The sequence below is a fragment of the Suncus etruscus genome, chromosome 7 (genome assembly GCF_024139225.1).
Source record: "Suncus etruscus isolate mSunEtr1 chromosome 7, mSunEtr1.pri.cur, whole genome shotgun sequence".
Lineage (NCBI taxonomy): Eukaryota > Metazoa > Chordata > Mammalia > Eulipotyphla > Soricidae > Suncus > Suncus etruscus.
In genome coordinates, this window is record NC_064854.1 from 111273379 (window position 1) to 111290512 (window position 17134).

Here is a 17134-nt window from a genome sequence, read left to right on the forward strand (position 1 = left end):
AACTAGGAATACTGTATTTTTCTTATTTGACATACAGTGCACATATCTTAATCTCCCCATAAATTTTTCTCTGCATTTAGTTCTGAGATCACTTATTGGATGGTGAATTCCATGAAATGTTCCTTTCTTTGCAGTGGCCACTAAGTAATGTGTGTACCATAAATATGCCCTGATATCATGGTTAAACTTATTAAAGGCTTCTCTACCTGTTGCATTATCTTCTTTATTTGTAAGTTGTTTCATTTTCAAAAGTTTCATTTGAGGGTAATGAATAAGTGGATCACACAAATAGCCCTTTTCTGTCTATACTTTGAAGACTTGGCACACTTTATCTCTAAATTGCCTATATTACTATCCCACTCGAGTAATCATAGGTTAATTGGGGCTCTTCATGAGACTAGAGAGATAGTACAGCAGGTAAGAAGCTTGCTTTGCATGCATTTTGGCTTGGTTTGATTCCCTGACATGGTATATGAACCCCTGAGTAGCACCAGCAGTGATAGTGGACCACAGAGCCAAGAGAAAATTTTGAACACAGCTGTGTATAGACCCTGCAACAAAACAAAATAAAACAACTCATCTTCTTTAATTTATTCAATAATATATATGAAATTGTGTTATGGTTGTTAAGTAATGGGAAGTAATGAAATATAAGAAATGATCACTGTGGGGCCGGTGAGGTAGTGCTAGAGGTAAGGTGTCTGCCTTGCAAGCACTAGCCAAGGAAAGGACTACGGTTCGATTCCCGGTGTCCCAAGTATCACTGGGTATAGACCCAAAGAAAAACAAAAGGGTCGTTTTCAATAATTTAGTCAACAATATACACTAAATTTTGATGTATTTATGTAATAGTTTATAATTTAATATTATAAATGATGACTATACTCAAGGATTTTTCAAGATGGTAGAGTAGGTCAATAAATACCAAATAATTAGGAGTTGGTCAAAAGGTTCCTTCCACCTTGGCATTATAGATATTTTATGTTGGATTATTCTATGTCCTGTGTATCCTATTGTTATTTTGCATCAGGCTTCATTTCTAATGCTACATATCTCTAGGACCCTGTCCAGAGGTGGTAATCTACAGTATTCCCTAATTACTTTTCCAGATTTCATTCTTCTTTTCTCTTTACCCCTACTAGTTCAATTTAAATAAGATTCAAGTTATCATGGGAGAGGCACCAGGGCAAAGCCTTATTAATTATTCATTCTTTTTTTTTTTTTTTTGGTTTGGGGGTCACACCCAGCAGTGCTCAGGGGTTACTTCTGGCTCTATGCTCAGAAATCGCTCCTGGCAGGCTCGGGGGACCATATAGGATGCCGTGATTTGAACCACCGTCCTTCTGCATGCAAGGCAAATGCCTTACCTCCATGCTATCTTGCCAGCCCCCAATTCTTCATTCTTAATTCTTAGTCAATGCTTAATAAATGCTTCATAAATAAATTAAATGGACAATATGCTATCCTTTAGCATTCTTGAAACAAAGCCTAATAAGCTAAAAGGAAGCTGAAGTTTGATGCTACATAAATAATTTGGCCAATGAATTTCCCTTTGAATCACTGGCCCCAAAATATTTTTTCAGAAACATCTTGTATAACCCGAAGAGATTTTCTCCCTAAATATCACAGCACAGATTTTTAAGCTGTTATTTTCCTGTTAATAAACACAGATTGTCAAGAACTTTGGCAAATATCAGGTGCATAAGATGCTAAACAGTCATTATAAAGCCACATAAATATTTTAGATTTCATCATCCACAGCAGGAAAGAAAAAAGCCAAGATTCTAAAGTGGAATAAAGAAAAGCTCTGACATTCACAACTAATGGCTTTATCAACTAATTGATGAGCCCACATGGTCGCTCAAAACTCTGCAAAGCTTAGAAGTAAATACTCCTGACAAAGTATAGTTATAACTGTCCCAATTCTGGCAGAAGCATCTGGTTCTTCAGTTAGCTACTGTTTTGATGTAAATGAGAACAAAGTAATTCACAAATAAGCCATATATATTCCTGTCACAAAGTCCTGACCATGCTGTCATGGAATAATGGGACAGCAGGGTTGACAGCAGGAAAGATATGCCTGATGCACTGTTGGCCTTTCTTCCTGGTCTGGTCTTGGTTATGCTGACCAACCAGGGAAGTTTCTGTGAAGAAGCAGTGTGACCTTGGACAAGTGGCTTCTCTGGGTCTCTCTTGTTAAGGGCTTCTATTCTTGGGTCCTAAAAGTCAGAGTTTAAATATGTTAATAGTTATTTAATCTCTTTTTACATCCCTCAAAGTTCATGGGATTGAGAGAAGCACAGGATTTTTATTTGGGAGGTGGAACAATAAATAATCGGCCTTTTCAACAGTGCCTGCATAATTGCTTCACAGATATGATGTATCCTCACAGAGCAGAGTCCTGAAGTAACATCTATGGAGTAAAAATGGGGTGATTATGTTCTCAGTGTGAGGTTATTTCCAGTTCTCTCCATATCTAGCTGGTCTGTGTAACATTTCACCCATTAGACACCAGACAGCATTTCCAATAGTGGACACTATTTCTCCCAAGGAGGATGGAAGCAGTCCAATGAACCAGAGCATAATTTTGGTCTTGGGTGAGATTTGGGAATTCTTTCTGTTTATTTGCTATAAAAAAGAACGTTTTCCTGTGGGGTGCAATTTAGTGATATTTTTTGAGAAAGGACAGTAAGCCAAATATGTCTGTGCACTAGAACATGATCCAATTGGTAGTCCCAGGCTACCAATACTGAGTCTTCTGTGAATTTCCAGAAACTCAATAATATTTCCAAAATAGATATTTCTATCAACTGTCCAAAACCCCCACTGATATTGCAATTAGTAACACAAGTTTCTCCTTGATGGATCATTTGTCCCCATAAGTGTCAAACCATAATTTTTTTGCTCACTCTCAGATCTGCATTTTACTTCTATATTCTTGAATCTCAGACACAAAACAAAGAGAAAAGCCAAATCTCCATTATAATGTTGCTGCTACTCTTGAAAAAGATCTCCCTCCTTCAATTCCTTCAGGAAGTGCCCCATTCTCAATACTTATTAGAAATGTATGAGCAGTCTTAGGAGGCTTTGGGAGGTCTAAGTTCAAAAAGTGAATATGCATAAAGGCAGAATAATATAAATTTTTTATAATGACACCTTTTATGCATACCATTCTTGGAGTGAAAGTTACTTTAATTTGGGCTCATTTAATATAACTTTTCTAATTTAAATATAACCTTTCATTTGTACTTAGCAGTTGTTTCATTTTAGATAGAAAAAATGGCTTTTACTGCTTACTTTCACAAACCAATAATATTCAGCGTTTCTAAACAAAAGTTTTAAGAGAACATTTAATTTCTGAATTTTCCCCCTAATTCAAGAGCTTTAGAAAAGCAAAGTATTTCTGTTATGGAGAGATAAACTCTTAAATGAGAGGGCAAGAGAAGATGGAAAGTTGCAGTCTTAAGTGACAATGCCTAGCATAATGAAAGCTTACTGAAAGTCAGCATACATCAATTTCAGTTATGAAATAATGCTTATAAAGGAGTGTAGACTTTGGATAATCTCATAGCAAAAGAGGTAGTTAAGAAGCCATACACAAAATTGCATAGTTAGAAGTGGAAAGTGATAAAACAAGAAGACCTTTAGAGCAATTCTGTTGAAGACATACTAAGAAATAAGCAAAGAGATTTTGAGTGCAATTATCTTTATTGAAAGAACTACTTGATTTGTTATCCAAGACCATAGAGTAGCAAGAAGAACTATCAAGCAGTGTATGACTGGTTTAAGTAGATGAGGAGATTGGTGTTCTAGTGAAAGAGCCATGCACATAGAAATTAGATCTTGGGGTCCAATCCTTTAATAAAAACAAACTGAACTCCTGCTCTGTGTTGGACACCATCTTATGTCTACTTACTGGTTCTTCAGATAAAACAGAGACAGTTCTACCAACATGCATTTAGGTTTTCAATGTAGAAAACTCAAATATAAACAGAAAACAAAAAAATACAGTTTTTGCCTCAGATTCTATGTCTGGGCCAAGTTACCAGGAATTCATTTTTCTTTCTTTTGTTTTAGAGAAATAGGTTAAAATAACTTCCATTCAACCCAGGTTTATTAATATAAGAAAGCATGCAACCTCTATAAAGTAGCTTTATTTTATTAGACATAATAGAAAAGAGGCTTCTTTTAATAAGCCTTTGAAAATGATCTTGATTTTGAAAATAGAGTACCACCAAATCACACTTCTCTCTAAGGAAAGTCACACAAAAGCTTTTAAGAGGAACATTTCTATTCAATAGTAATTATTAGGGCTGGGGGATGTGGCTCAGTGGCAGAGTATTTGCTTCCTAAGGATGAGGAATTGTTTGGATTTATCTATTGATGCAAAATAAACAAATACAAAATGTCCCACTTCTGAACTAAAAGAAAAATTATATTTTATATATATTTGTTATATATTTTAATTTGCTTATTACACTTTTATAAATAACTTCCCTATAGCAGAAATGATCTAATAAGCATCAGGTGTCCATTAAATTATGTGTGGAAAATGTATAAATAATAAATTGCACTGTCATGAAGCGAAATTATGTGAATGATATGAAATAAAGTCAGATTTCACATTCTTAAAAGATAAGAGCAGAGAATATGGAAATAATGAGTATACTATATTTGGATTCAGTTTGTCTTAGAAAGTTATTCATCAGAAACAAGGTATACAAAAGGTTCTTTTAAGTCCTTTTAAATCTATAGTTTGGGCAGATGTTCTGTACATTGTAGTTAACATATACAAAGAATTGAGATCTAACAGTTTTAATAACAAACTCAAGGTTATTTTTTTAGTTAAGGCAATGTCTTAAAAACAATGATGCACACTAGAATTTTCAAAATCCTGATGTCTGTGGCCAGAGTGATAGCACAGTGAGTAGGGCATATGCCTTGCACGTGACCAACCCTGTTTCAATCCCCTACATCCCAGAAGGTCCTGTAAGCCTGCTCTAAGTAATTTCTGAGCACAGAACCAGGAATAATCCTGAGCACAATATGGTGTGGTCCAAATAAGGTAAATAAAAACAAAACAATCAAAATCCTGATGCTTAAAATGTAGTTCTATAGAATTTCATCAACATTGATAGACTCAGATATAAACAACACATATTTTATACTTTTAATGTTCTTTCTATGTTTCTCTTACAATTTATTGGCTATGTGTAAATAGTCCTAATTATGGTTTCTGAAACACAATAGGAACTTAATAATTGTATATTGAATAAATGATTATAATAGACTTTATAGACCTTGAAGACTAGTCAGTGATTTTTGACTTAGGAAAACTGTGTTAGAAATACTTCCTTTTTTTTTTAATAGGGAACACTTCACAAATTTGCATCATTTTTGCACAAGGGCCATGCTAATCTTCTCTGTAAAGTTCCAATTTTATTATATGTGCTGCTGAAGCGAGCACAGAAATACTTCTAATTTTTCAGATTTTTATTTTTTATTGGTAATCAGACAAAACCACAGTTAATTAAAGTAAAAAGCTGTGAAGTTTGAAGGTTGGAAAAGGGAGATCACATATATATTTATGAATAAAGATATAGAATTTAGGGAGAGGAATGTTTCTTAAAATGGACTTTTGTAAATGTTTATTATTTCCTTTTCTTTTTTTATTTAAACAGCATGATTACAAACATGACTGTAGTTGAGTTTTGGTCACAAAAAGAACACCCCCTTCACCAGTGCAACATTCCCACCACCAAATTCACCCCATATCCCTCCACCCACACCCCCTGCCTGTATTCTACAAAGGCATCTACTTCTCTCACTCATTAACATTGTCATGGTAGTTGTTAGTGTTCTAACTGCATTCACCCCTTCTTGAGGTGAGTTTCATATTGAGAGTCAGTCCTTCTGGTCCTCATCTCTGGGCATTATTACAATAGTGTCTTTTATTTTTCTTAAAACCCATTGATAAGTGAGACTATTCTGTGTCTCTCTCCCTCTGACTTACTCACTTAGCATAATAGATTCCATGTACATTCATGTATAGGAAAATTTCATGACTTCATCTCTCCTGACAGCTGCATAATATCCCATTGTGTTTACGTAGCACAGTTTCTTTAGCCATTCATCTGTTGAAGGGCATCTTGGTTGTTTCCAGAGTCTGGCTATTGTAAATAGTGCTGCTATGAATATAGGTGTAAGAAAGGGATTTTTTGTATTGTATTTTTGTGTTCCTGGGGTATATTCCTAGGAGTGGTATAGCTGGATTATATAGGAGCTCAATTTCCAGTTTTTTTTTTTTTTAAGGAGTCTCCCTATTGTTTTCCATAAGGTCTGGACTAGGCAGTATTCCCATTAGCAGTGAATAAGAGTTCCTTTCTCCCACATCCTTGCCAGCACTTATTGTTCATGGTCTTTGTCATGTGTGCTAGTCTCCGTGGCATGAGGTGGTACCCCATAGTTGTTTTGATTTGCATTTCCCAAATAATTAGTAATGTAGAGCATTTTTTATGTGCCTTTTGGCCATTTGTAATTCTTCTTTGAGAAATTGCCTGTTCATTTCTTCTCTTTATTTTTTGATGGGGTTAGATTTTTTTCTTACTAAATTCTGGGTATCTAAGGATACCCATGACATTCTCCAAAGACTTGGATCAAACTCCTGAAATTCATCTGGAACAATAAACACCTAAGAATAGCTAGAGCAACCCTTGGGAAAAGGAATATGGAGACATCACTTTTCCCAACTTTAAATTGTATTACAAAGCAATAGTCATTAAAACAGCAGGGTATTGGAATAAAGACAGACCCTCAGATCAGTGGAATAGACGAGTATTCAGAGAATGTGTCCCAGCAATACAATCAATTAGCCTTTGATAAAGTGTCAAAAAATGCAAAATGGAGCAAGGAAAGCCTCTTTAACAAGTGGTGTTGGAGCAACTGGTCAGCCGCTTGCATAAAAGCAAACTCAGACCTCCATCTAACACCATACACAAAGGTCAAATCCAAATGGGTTAAAGACCTGGATAGCAGACCCAAAACCATAAGGTATATTGAACAACACGTAGGTAAAATACTCCATGACATTAAGACTAAAGGCATCTTCAAGGCAGAAACAGCACTCTCCATACAAGTGAAAACAGAAATAAACAGATGGGACTATATTAAGCTGAGAAGCTTCTGCACCTCAAAGGAAATAGTACTTATGATACAAAAGCCAGCCACAAATTGGGAGAAACTATTTATCCAATACCTGTCAGACAAGGGACTAATATCTAAGATACATAAATTACTGACAAAACTTAAGAAGGGCCTTTGAAGAACAGAATAATGTGTACTAAATGGAATAGTGAAATGAGGAGGCCTGGTAGCACATAGAGATTAAACAGCTAAGCAAAAATTAGAACATACTCAGTTTGCTTAGGGAAGTAAAAATTGTTCAGTCTGGCTAAAACAAAGAGTGTAGGAACTGATGGAGATGCCTCCAAAGAACTGTTGACGTCTTATTGCTTAAGAAGGCTTTAAATGCTTGAGTAAGCTTTTTATTATTTTGTCTATTAGCTAGAAAAGTCCTTTAATACAGCTTAAATACAGCTCTATTTGGAGTAATAGTTGGAAGGATAATAAGAGATAGGAACCACCTTTTTAGAGTTGCCATAAATATAATCTAATATGAACCAATTCCCTTCATTTCCATCATCTGAAAAATTCTTTGTAACTATGGCCAATCGTTAAATCATGGGTATTTCTTAAAACATATAGTGGATACCATGACAGCTGAATCTTCTAATAAGGAGCAGCAATCCCATTTAATTTGCTCTTTCTTTTCTTTTCTTTTCTTTTTAGTTATGTACAACAAGCTAAATTTTAAGTACAGAAAATCAACTAACTAAATGTTAAGTTACTAACTTAATTTGAAGTTTAAATGAAGCCACTAGGTTTATGAATAAGTTCTTTGGAGGTAATTCCAGAAGGTCAGGTGAAAAATGATATGTCCTGATCTTGTTTTCTCACCAGCTGCAGTTTTGTCACAAACAGAACTGCAGGCATCACCCAGGATGAAATTTATAAAGCACTCCATTATTTTGAAAGAGTCATGTGGAATTTTTCTTCAGTCTGTGACCAGAGAAGCAGCAACTGGTTTTAAATTTCACTCACAGAGGGCCAGTAAAAAAGAAAGTCACCAAGACAAAAGGCATGCAGAGCACAGTGCCAAGCTAAAGTCCTGTTGCCATACAGCTTATTGATCATCATGGGAATGTTTCCTTAGAAGTGAAAATCTGAGCTTCTAATATTTAAATGTAACTTGAATTTAATTTCTGAAATACACTTTCAAAGGAAATTTGAAAATACGATGAGTGAGATTTCCTTGTAACAAGTTTGTCATCAATTTATTCTTTGAAAAGAAATAAGATTATTGGGTTGGGAAAGTGTTAAGAGGTGGAAACTTATTTTGTTTGATACACGTTGGCTCTCAAATCTGAATAGATCTTGTTTTATAGAGACTGGGAAAATTCTGAGATATTATCTCTTCCACTAGTCATTCTTTCTCTTTCTAATCATTCTATTATTTGGAACTTATTTCTTTATGTTATCTTACAATCACTTCCATTCTTTTACTGAGATTTTTTTATCCTCTCACCTCATTTTTGATGTTGGCTTGATTTTGTCTTCAAGTTCTCTGATGTGGTTCTTCAAATCTTCAAATTCTGTTACTGTGACTTGCTATAATATTCTTTATTTTCTTCAATTCCATTTGTATAGTAGACCCCTTCACACCCAGAATCAATTCTCCTTTGAATTGATTTTATTCTCTTCTAATGATAGCTTTACATTGCCAGTGATTACATAATTTTCATTGCCTTTGAATGGAGTGTAGATTTGGGGTCCTCCTCAACCAGACTCAAGAAATCTATTCTTGCTAGAAGATTTCCCTGCTTAGATAGTCTTCATTTTTTGAGTCAGAGTGTGAGGGATAAATATAAAATAATCTCACTCATTACTGGGATATAAGGAAAATAAAAGACAGTGTGGGGATAATATTCAGAGACAATAGAGATGAAAATCAGGAGGACCATTCCATGGTAAGTAACTTCCCACAAAGAGTGGAGAGTGCAGTTAGAGTAGAAAAGGTCTAATATGAAAAGGACATTTATGGCACCCCTTCATTTATGATAGTACAAACCAAAATGTTACAAAAGAAGAGAGAGAATTAATGTCTTCCCCATACATTGTATGACTATAACTCAAACATGAACAACTTTATCTGTGAAAAAAAATACTGTATTCTGAACAACCTTATAACCATGGTGTTTAAATAAAAAATAAAAAAGAAAGAAACTTCATTTCTAATCATCTAGTTTAAGATACTATGATTTACAATAATACTGTTAATGGTGAGGTTTCATGTATAAAATATTCCAGCACTAAACCCTTCACAAGATCCTCTACTACTATCCCAGTGCTTCTTAAGACTAAGCTTTGGGTACCCAAGGCAATAAATAGCTCATGATCTATCCTGATGATTTTTAGACAAATCTTCATCTGGGGGGGTTTGGGCCACACCCGGTGATGCTCAGAGGTTCCTCCTGGCTATGCACTCAGAAATAACTCTAAGCTTGGGGGATCATATGAGATGCCAGGGGATCAAACCGCAGTCCATCCTAGGTTAGCACATGCAAGGCAAACACTCTACCACTTGCGCCACCGCTCTGGCCCCAAAATCTTTCTTTTTAAATAAAGCTAGGAGCCAATAGTCTTTGAGAGTACTATAAGACAAATTATTATTACAATATTGTGGATGGCTATTAGTTGAACGGGAAGATATTTTTGTCTCCTACTTGCTCTTACTTTATTCTAAATGAGTGAAAGGACAGTTTCAATGAACATGTATTAAAGCCCTGAATTTAATTTTAGGAATATTCAGATGAACTCAGATCTCATAGTCAGGAGACTGTATGAAAGCATTCAAAGTCTTCTGAGGAAATATAAGAAAACTTTGAAAAAATACCAAGAACATGGGTAAAGAATTGTAACTAGCACCATTTTCTTCTCTGGTAAATCAGCTAAATCAGAAGAAGAGGGTTTGGAGGTAACTTAGAGAGGAGTGAGGTCCCCTCATTAAAATAAATGATCACGGGCCCGGAGAGATAGCACAGCGGCGTTTGTCTTGCAAGCAGCCAATCCAGGACCAAAGGTGGTTGGTTCGAATCCCCGTGTCCCATATGGTGGTCCTCTGTGCCTGCCAGGAGCTATTTCTGAGCAGACAGCCAGGAGTAACCCCTGAGCAACGCCAGGTGTGGCCCAAAAACCAAAAAATATAAATAAATAAAAATGATCACAGTGACAAGTGAGTATAGTTCTCTGAGTGAAATAATTCAGATTAAATTGAAGGAATCTTTGAGTTGAATTCAGATAGATCTTGATTGCTTCCGGAACAAGTAATCTACAAGGCTCTTAAAAATTTTCAATCTCCGTTTCTGTATCTCATGCATAGAAATTATAAGGTACAACTCGAGAAGTTAGTTTAATATTTAAATTGAAGACAAGTGAAAAGTACTATTGACTGTTGATATCAAGGTCACTCCATCTCAGCATGCCTGACATTTTAAACTGATTATTTCTTAATTGTAAAGCTGTCCCCCAAACTGTAGGGTGCTTACACTCACTAGATACCAGCAGTATCAGAACTATTACAACCGTTGAAAAGTGCCTCCCCCATCCCACCCTGCACATATACATAGTTGAAAGCCACTTTGGGAAGTTCTGGGAAGAATATGTGCATTTCATTATTTTCTGTTGCTTTAACTACAAAGAAAATATATCATCAGGGCTTTGCCAAATTTCAACTAGGAACTGATTTTTCTAATCCTATAATGTAAAGAAATTCGATCAAAATAGGTATTTGAGTAACATTCACTGTAGCTTCTAAAAATTCTTCCTTAACAAAGACTGAGAAGAGTTCTGGGAGCCTGAAGAATTGCATGAATCCTATATGCAGTCCTCTACCTTTATTAAAGGCTACTGGGCTCATCTCTCTTTTGTTCATTAATTGAAAGATCATGCTACCACATACAGAGGGAATTAACCCTCGTTTAAATTGTAATTAAGAACCTCGAATCACAAGAGGCTGTGAAAGAGCTGAGTATATATCATCTGATTGTGTGTGTGAATGCTATATTGAGGCATTTTAAATAGATTAATTTATTTGTATTCATCTGTGCTGCTAAATCTGGAAGACATATTTGTTGATGTAAAATGTATGAATTTAGAGAAAAGTTCATTTAAGGTTAGTTCCACATATTCTTTTATAATATCAACTCTTTCTTTTGTTTTGTTTTTTGTTTTTGGACCACACCTGGGGGTGCTCAGGTATTATTCCTGGCTCTGCACTCATAAATCACTCCTAGCTTGGGAGAATATTGGGGTTGCTGGGGATCAAACCTGTGTTTGTCCTGGGTCAGCCGTATTCAAATCAAACACCTTATTGCCCTGTAACCACTCTGGCCCCATATGAAGTCAACTCTTGTCTTAAACAGTAAGGAGGTAGAAATTAGACACACACACACATATAAACACAATTCAGACCATCAGATTCTGAAAGCCAAGTCTAACACTAATAAATTACAAGATGTATAGTGGGGGGTGTTTAAATGAACTTTTACTAGCTTAATAATAAATAATAATAAAAAGTTAGGACTAAGGAGGGAGATTTGGGACATTGGTGTGCAAAGGTTGCGCTGGTCAAGGATGGTGTTCTTTACATGACTGAAATCCAACCACACTCATGTTTGTAATCAAGGTGTTTAAATAAAGATATTAATAAAAAGTTAAAATAATAATATTTACAGAAATATGCCTTATAGAAGTTTAATAAATATTTTATTATATTAATAAATGAAAAATGGGGTTGGGGGACAGAATGGTGGCACAAGCCATAAGGTGTCTGCCTTGCAGGCCCTAGCCTAGGACGTACTGCAGTTCGATCCTCTGATGTCCCATATGGTCCCCCAAGCCAAGAGCAATTTCTGAGCACATAGTCAGGAGCCCTGATCGTCACTAGGTGTGTCCCAACCCCCCCCAAAAAAGGAAAATGGGTTCTTCTTCCGGAAACTCATCATAGACCCAGCTTTCAAAGAATCAAACACTGTTTCTGATCTGTCACCCATATCTGTGCTGCTCTGTAATGCGAGATGGACGTCAAATTTTGTAATCTGAGCTGAGTTGTGGAAATGTTGAGGAAAACTTTATTTTTCTCTTGTTCTTTTTTCCCTCTTATATTTTTCCCTTCTCTCTTTCCTACTTTCTTTTCTCATGCCTTTTATTATATGGGTTTTATTTCACATCTAAGTATTCTTCATTATTTTAAGCAATAAGTATCTCCCACAAGTCAAGCAAAGTGAGTGTATATTGTGGATGAATTAAAAACATCTTTCAGGGGCTGGTGAGGTGGTGCTAGAGGTAAGGTGTCTGCCTTGCAAGCAGTAGCCAAGGAAGGACCATGGTTTGATTCCCCAGTGTCCCATATGGTCCCCCCAAGCCAGGGGCGATTTCTGCGTGCTTAGCCAGGAGTAACCCCTGAACATCAAATGGGTGTGGCCCGAAAAACCAAAAAAAAAAATCTTTCAGATAAGAAAGATAGTTTAATAATTATAACTCGCCTAAAAAAATTACCTACTAGGGGCCAGAGAGATAGCACGGAGGTAAGGTGTTTGCCTTTCATGCAGAAAGATGGTGGTTCGAATCCCGGCATCTCATATGGTCCCCTGTGCCTGCTAGGCATGATTTCTGAGCATAGAGCTAGGAGTAACCCGAGCAATGCCGGGTAAGTCCCAAAAACCAAAAAAAAAAAAAAAAGATACATTAAAAAAATTACCTACTAGAGGCATGGAAGTGGTCTTTAGAGGAAAAAATGTCACTGCCTAAAAGTCAGAAATCTCCTTTCCCGGGTGGCATTAAAGAAAAACCAAATGCATTTGGCAGAGTAGAAAAAAATGAAAAAGATATATTTTAATGAGCCTAAAGAATGATTAAAAATAATGACAAAATAGTGTTATAATTATATATCATATATTTATTACAGATTGTGTACCTTTTTTCAGGGCAAATCACTTTGTAGGCATTCACTGTACCTCTCCTTTAAGAAACTATGTGATATATTTATATTTATTAACTTTATTCTACAGAAGTATCAGGTGTCCAAGTTTTAAATATTAGGCCATACAAGGGAATAAGGTCTGGGACTTATTGGTTTAGTCACTACATTTAGTCACTACACTTAGTCACTACATTGGATTTAGAGTTTGAGTCTGAGCTACCATTAATCAATTATTTGATAACAAGGAAGAATATCTCAGGGATTATGAAAGGAACATTCATAGCACCCCTTCATTAGTGGTAGTGCAAACCACAATGTCAAAAAGAAGAGGGAGAGAAAAAGAGAGTAAAGTAAAATGTTTGTCACAGAAGCAGGTTGGAAAGGGTGGGTCAGGTGGGTTAAAGGGAAAGTGGTGACATTGTTGGTGGGAAATGTGCACTGGTGAAGGTTGTTATTATATGTTGTATGACTGTAACTCAATCATGAATAATTTTATCTGTGAAAAAGAAAAAAACTGTAGAAGGAACAACCTTTAAGCATGGTATTTAAATAAACATCTTTTAAAGAAAAGAATAAAATCAAATACATAGAGTGGAACTGATGAGAATTGCATTGAGGGATGTGGTAAAAATAAAAAATTTTGGAAAGCAATAGGCATAAAACAAATTTGTGCCCTAAAACATGTACATTCAGTGGATGGATGTATACTTAGTCCCATAAACCAATTTTGGTCAGTCTGATTTCTTTTATTGTCCTTTCACAAAAATCTCAAGGTAAGCATTGCTTCTTCTTAACATCTAGAACAGTTACGTTAAATCCAACTTCTTTGGTGGTGGGAATTACCCTGATTCAATATCAATATGTACCTAAAATATTACTCTGAAAGATGTGTAATCCACTTTGGTCAAAATAAAAATTATTATTATAAAAAATTGTTTTTGTTTTGGGGCCACACCTGGTGGTGTTCAGGAGTTACTCCTGGCTCTGCACTCAGGAGTCATTCCTGGTGCTCAGGGGACCACATGTGATATTGGGGATTGAACTGGCTGTGTGCAAGGCAAATGCCCTACCTGTTTTGTGGCCCTAAATCCCACTTCTTATAACAAATATTTATCAAAATGTGGACTGTTATTCATTGTATACTTGTTCTTAGTCTCTATGTCATCTCAATAAGTTAAATTTTAATATCTTATTTTTTAATGAAAAATGAAATCTACTGTATCAGAAAGAGGCTCAGAATATTTGCCACAAATATTAAGGCTGGAGATCTACTTTCAAATGGCACACGAAGGACTATGGCAAATGATATAACCAGATGTGACATTTCAATTCCACAATCATGCACCATTCAAATGGTCATTTCTGCTTTCTGAGAACTGAAGAACTGAACTTTCATCTATATAAGAAGGCACTTACTATAGTGATGTGAACTAGCTGGTTGATGCATTTACCTCCATTTTTTTCTCACAATTTGTGTTAATAAGCACCATGAAATAACTTCTAAAACCATTGATATCTCATTTTTACTTTAAGGTGTGCAACCTTGCCTAGCATATTCAGTCAAAAATATTAAAGTATCTATTGATAAACTTGCCTGTAGTCTGTCAAAATTATTAACAACTGCTTGCAAATGTAAAGAAATAATTATAATAAACATTTATGATAAACATTGATCCTTGGCATTTTTAAAGCTTGTTTTCTATCTTCCATAAGCAGCAGAAATCAATCGCATTAAAGACAGAACATCCAGTTGTTCTACACATGAATCAGTGATCAATTCTTAATTTCAAATGGACTTAGAAGGCAAATAAAAATGCTTTGTATGGAAGTAAAATGATCAGAAAGGTGTGAAATTTATTAGGTTGCATTTATTTCCAAGGTAAGGCAATGTAGATATTATTCTCATAGTATAATTAATTTCTTACCCAGTTGGCACTCCTCTAATTTCATATATATAGCCTATTAGAATCTTGGAAACTCTACCTTCTGATTATCAATGATGTAACCTGGTTGTCTGCAACCTGAGCTTTCCTTACCTCAACTAGAATTTTTGATGATAAAATAAATTACAATTGTTGCAGCATTAAATAAACTCTGAAAAAGTTAGAGTCCCAATCAATTTCAGTTTAGACCATTGTTATTACCAATACCATTACCAATAAATATCTATTAATTTTTACATTTATGATATTCAAATACAGGGTCTAATGCTATGTACTCTAGGTTTATAGAAATAAAAACATTATTTTTTGGGTGTATAACAGCCTTAGAAATGGGGCCGGAGCAGTGGTGCAATTAGTAAGGTGTTTGCCTTGCACGAGGCTAACCTAGGACGGACTGTGGTTCGATCCTCAGGTGTTCCATATGGTCCCCCAAGCCAGGAGTGATTCCTGAGTGCATATCCAGGAATAAGCCCTGAGTGTCACCGGGTGTGGCCCAAAAACAAAAACAATAGCAAAAAAGTAAAGAAAAATGCCTGGCTTCTTTAGAAAACTTGAATTAGTTCATGTCAGTATAATCCTAATCTTGCTAATTTTTTCAGGTTAAAAGTTGGGGAGGACGGGGCTCGGAGAGATAGCACAGCGGCGTTTGCCTTGCAAGCAGCCGATCCAGGACCAAAGGTGGTTGGTTCGAATCCCGGTGTCCATTATGGTCCTCTGTGCCTGCCAGGAGCTATTTCTGAGCAGACAGCCAGGAGTAGCCCCTGAGCACCGCCGGGTGTGACCCAAAAACAAAACAAAAAGTTGGGGAGGAGGGAGATTTGGGACATTGGTGATGGGAATGTTGCACTGTTGATGGGTGGTGTTCTTTACATGACTGAAACCCAAATACAATCATGTATGTAATAAAGTTGGTTAAATAAAAAATAAAATAATAAAAAGTTTATTTCAGTGAGAGACTCCCAAATTATGGAACAAGGCAAAGTGTTTCAGGAAAAAAAAAACAACAGAATTAGAATTAGAACAAATACTTGGTAAGAAGAACATAATCTTCCAACTAATGATGATCAGTTATAATCATTTTTTTTGCGGGGATGGTGGTTTTGGGCCTCACATGGAGATGCTCAAAGGTTACTCCTGGATCACCATTCAAGAATATTTCTGACAGTACTTGAGGGGCCATATAGGATACTGAGGACCTGGGATAAGAGTTCGTATGGCAACATAGTACCCTCTGTACTATTTCTCTAGAACCAATTATGTTTTTAAAACTAATAAAATGACTGCTTATGAACAAATACTTTTGAATACTTAAAAATACTTCTTAGGTATGAGCCATCTTCTTGAACTCTTGTTCACACTTTGGAATTTCTTGTTTTTTTTTTTTTTTTTTTTTTTTTTTTGTGGTTTTTGGGTCACACCCGGCAGTGCTCAGGGGTTATTCCTGGCTCCAGGCTCAGAAATTGCTCCTGGCAGGCACGGGGGACCATATGGGGCGCTGGGATTCGAACCGATGACCTCCTGCATGAAAGGCAAATGCCTTACCTCCATGCTATCTCTCCGGCCCCACTTTGGAATTTCTTAAAGAAACTCTTCACAGTTAAGAGGACAGTTATAAGAACTTCCCCTCCCATCTTCCTCCTCTCTCCCATCATTGACTCCTTGCGGTGCAATTTGAATTAACTAAGCTTGCTCTATCTAGCTACATGGCATTCTGCCAATCCTGTACATTCATTGTGCTTTTGTGACTCTTAGAGCTCAGGGATCATTCTAAAATTAACTTTTATCTGCTAACTAATGAGTACATCAATTTTTAATATCACAGAAGCTTCATTGAGGAGTCTTTACTTTTTTATTACTAGAATTATGCCTTCTCCCCTTCTTATTTGATACAATAAAACAAAACCTATCTAGTACAGTATGTGATAAAGGATTTTATTGTATTCTGTATGATAGGAAAGACTAATTACATAGTTAAAATATAGGTGCCCTCAATCGATTATTTCACATAAGATGAAAGTAGCTCTATAATGTGAAATAGACTTTAAGGGTAAATTAGCTGAGTCAGGCCTTTTCATGAAGCTGGTATTTTCCC

At 35.8% G+C, this 17134-nt stretch overlaps 1 protein-coding gene and 1 non-coding gene across 3 annotated transcripts in view; both read right to left on the reverse strand.

Moving 5' to 3' along the window:
* Positions 1 to 17134, reverse strand: part of SYNPR (synaptoporin) — a 360846-nt gene that overhangs the window by 26573 nt on the left and 317139 nt on the right. The gene's annotated exons all lie outside the window — the stretch shown is intronic.
* Positions 5363 to 5467, reverse strand: LOC126015345 (U6 spliceosomal RNA). Its single transcript, XR_007498218.1, has one exon. It is a non-coding gene; the product is annotated as a U6 spliceosomal RNA (small nuclear RNA).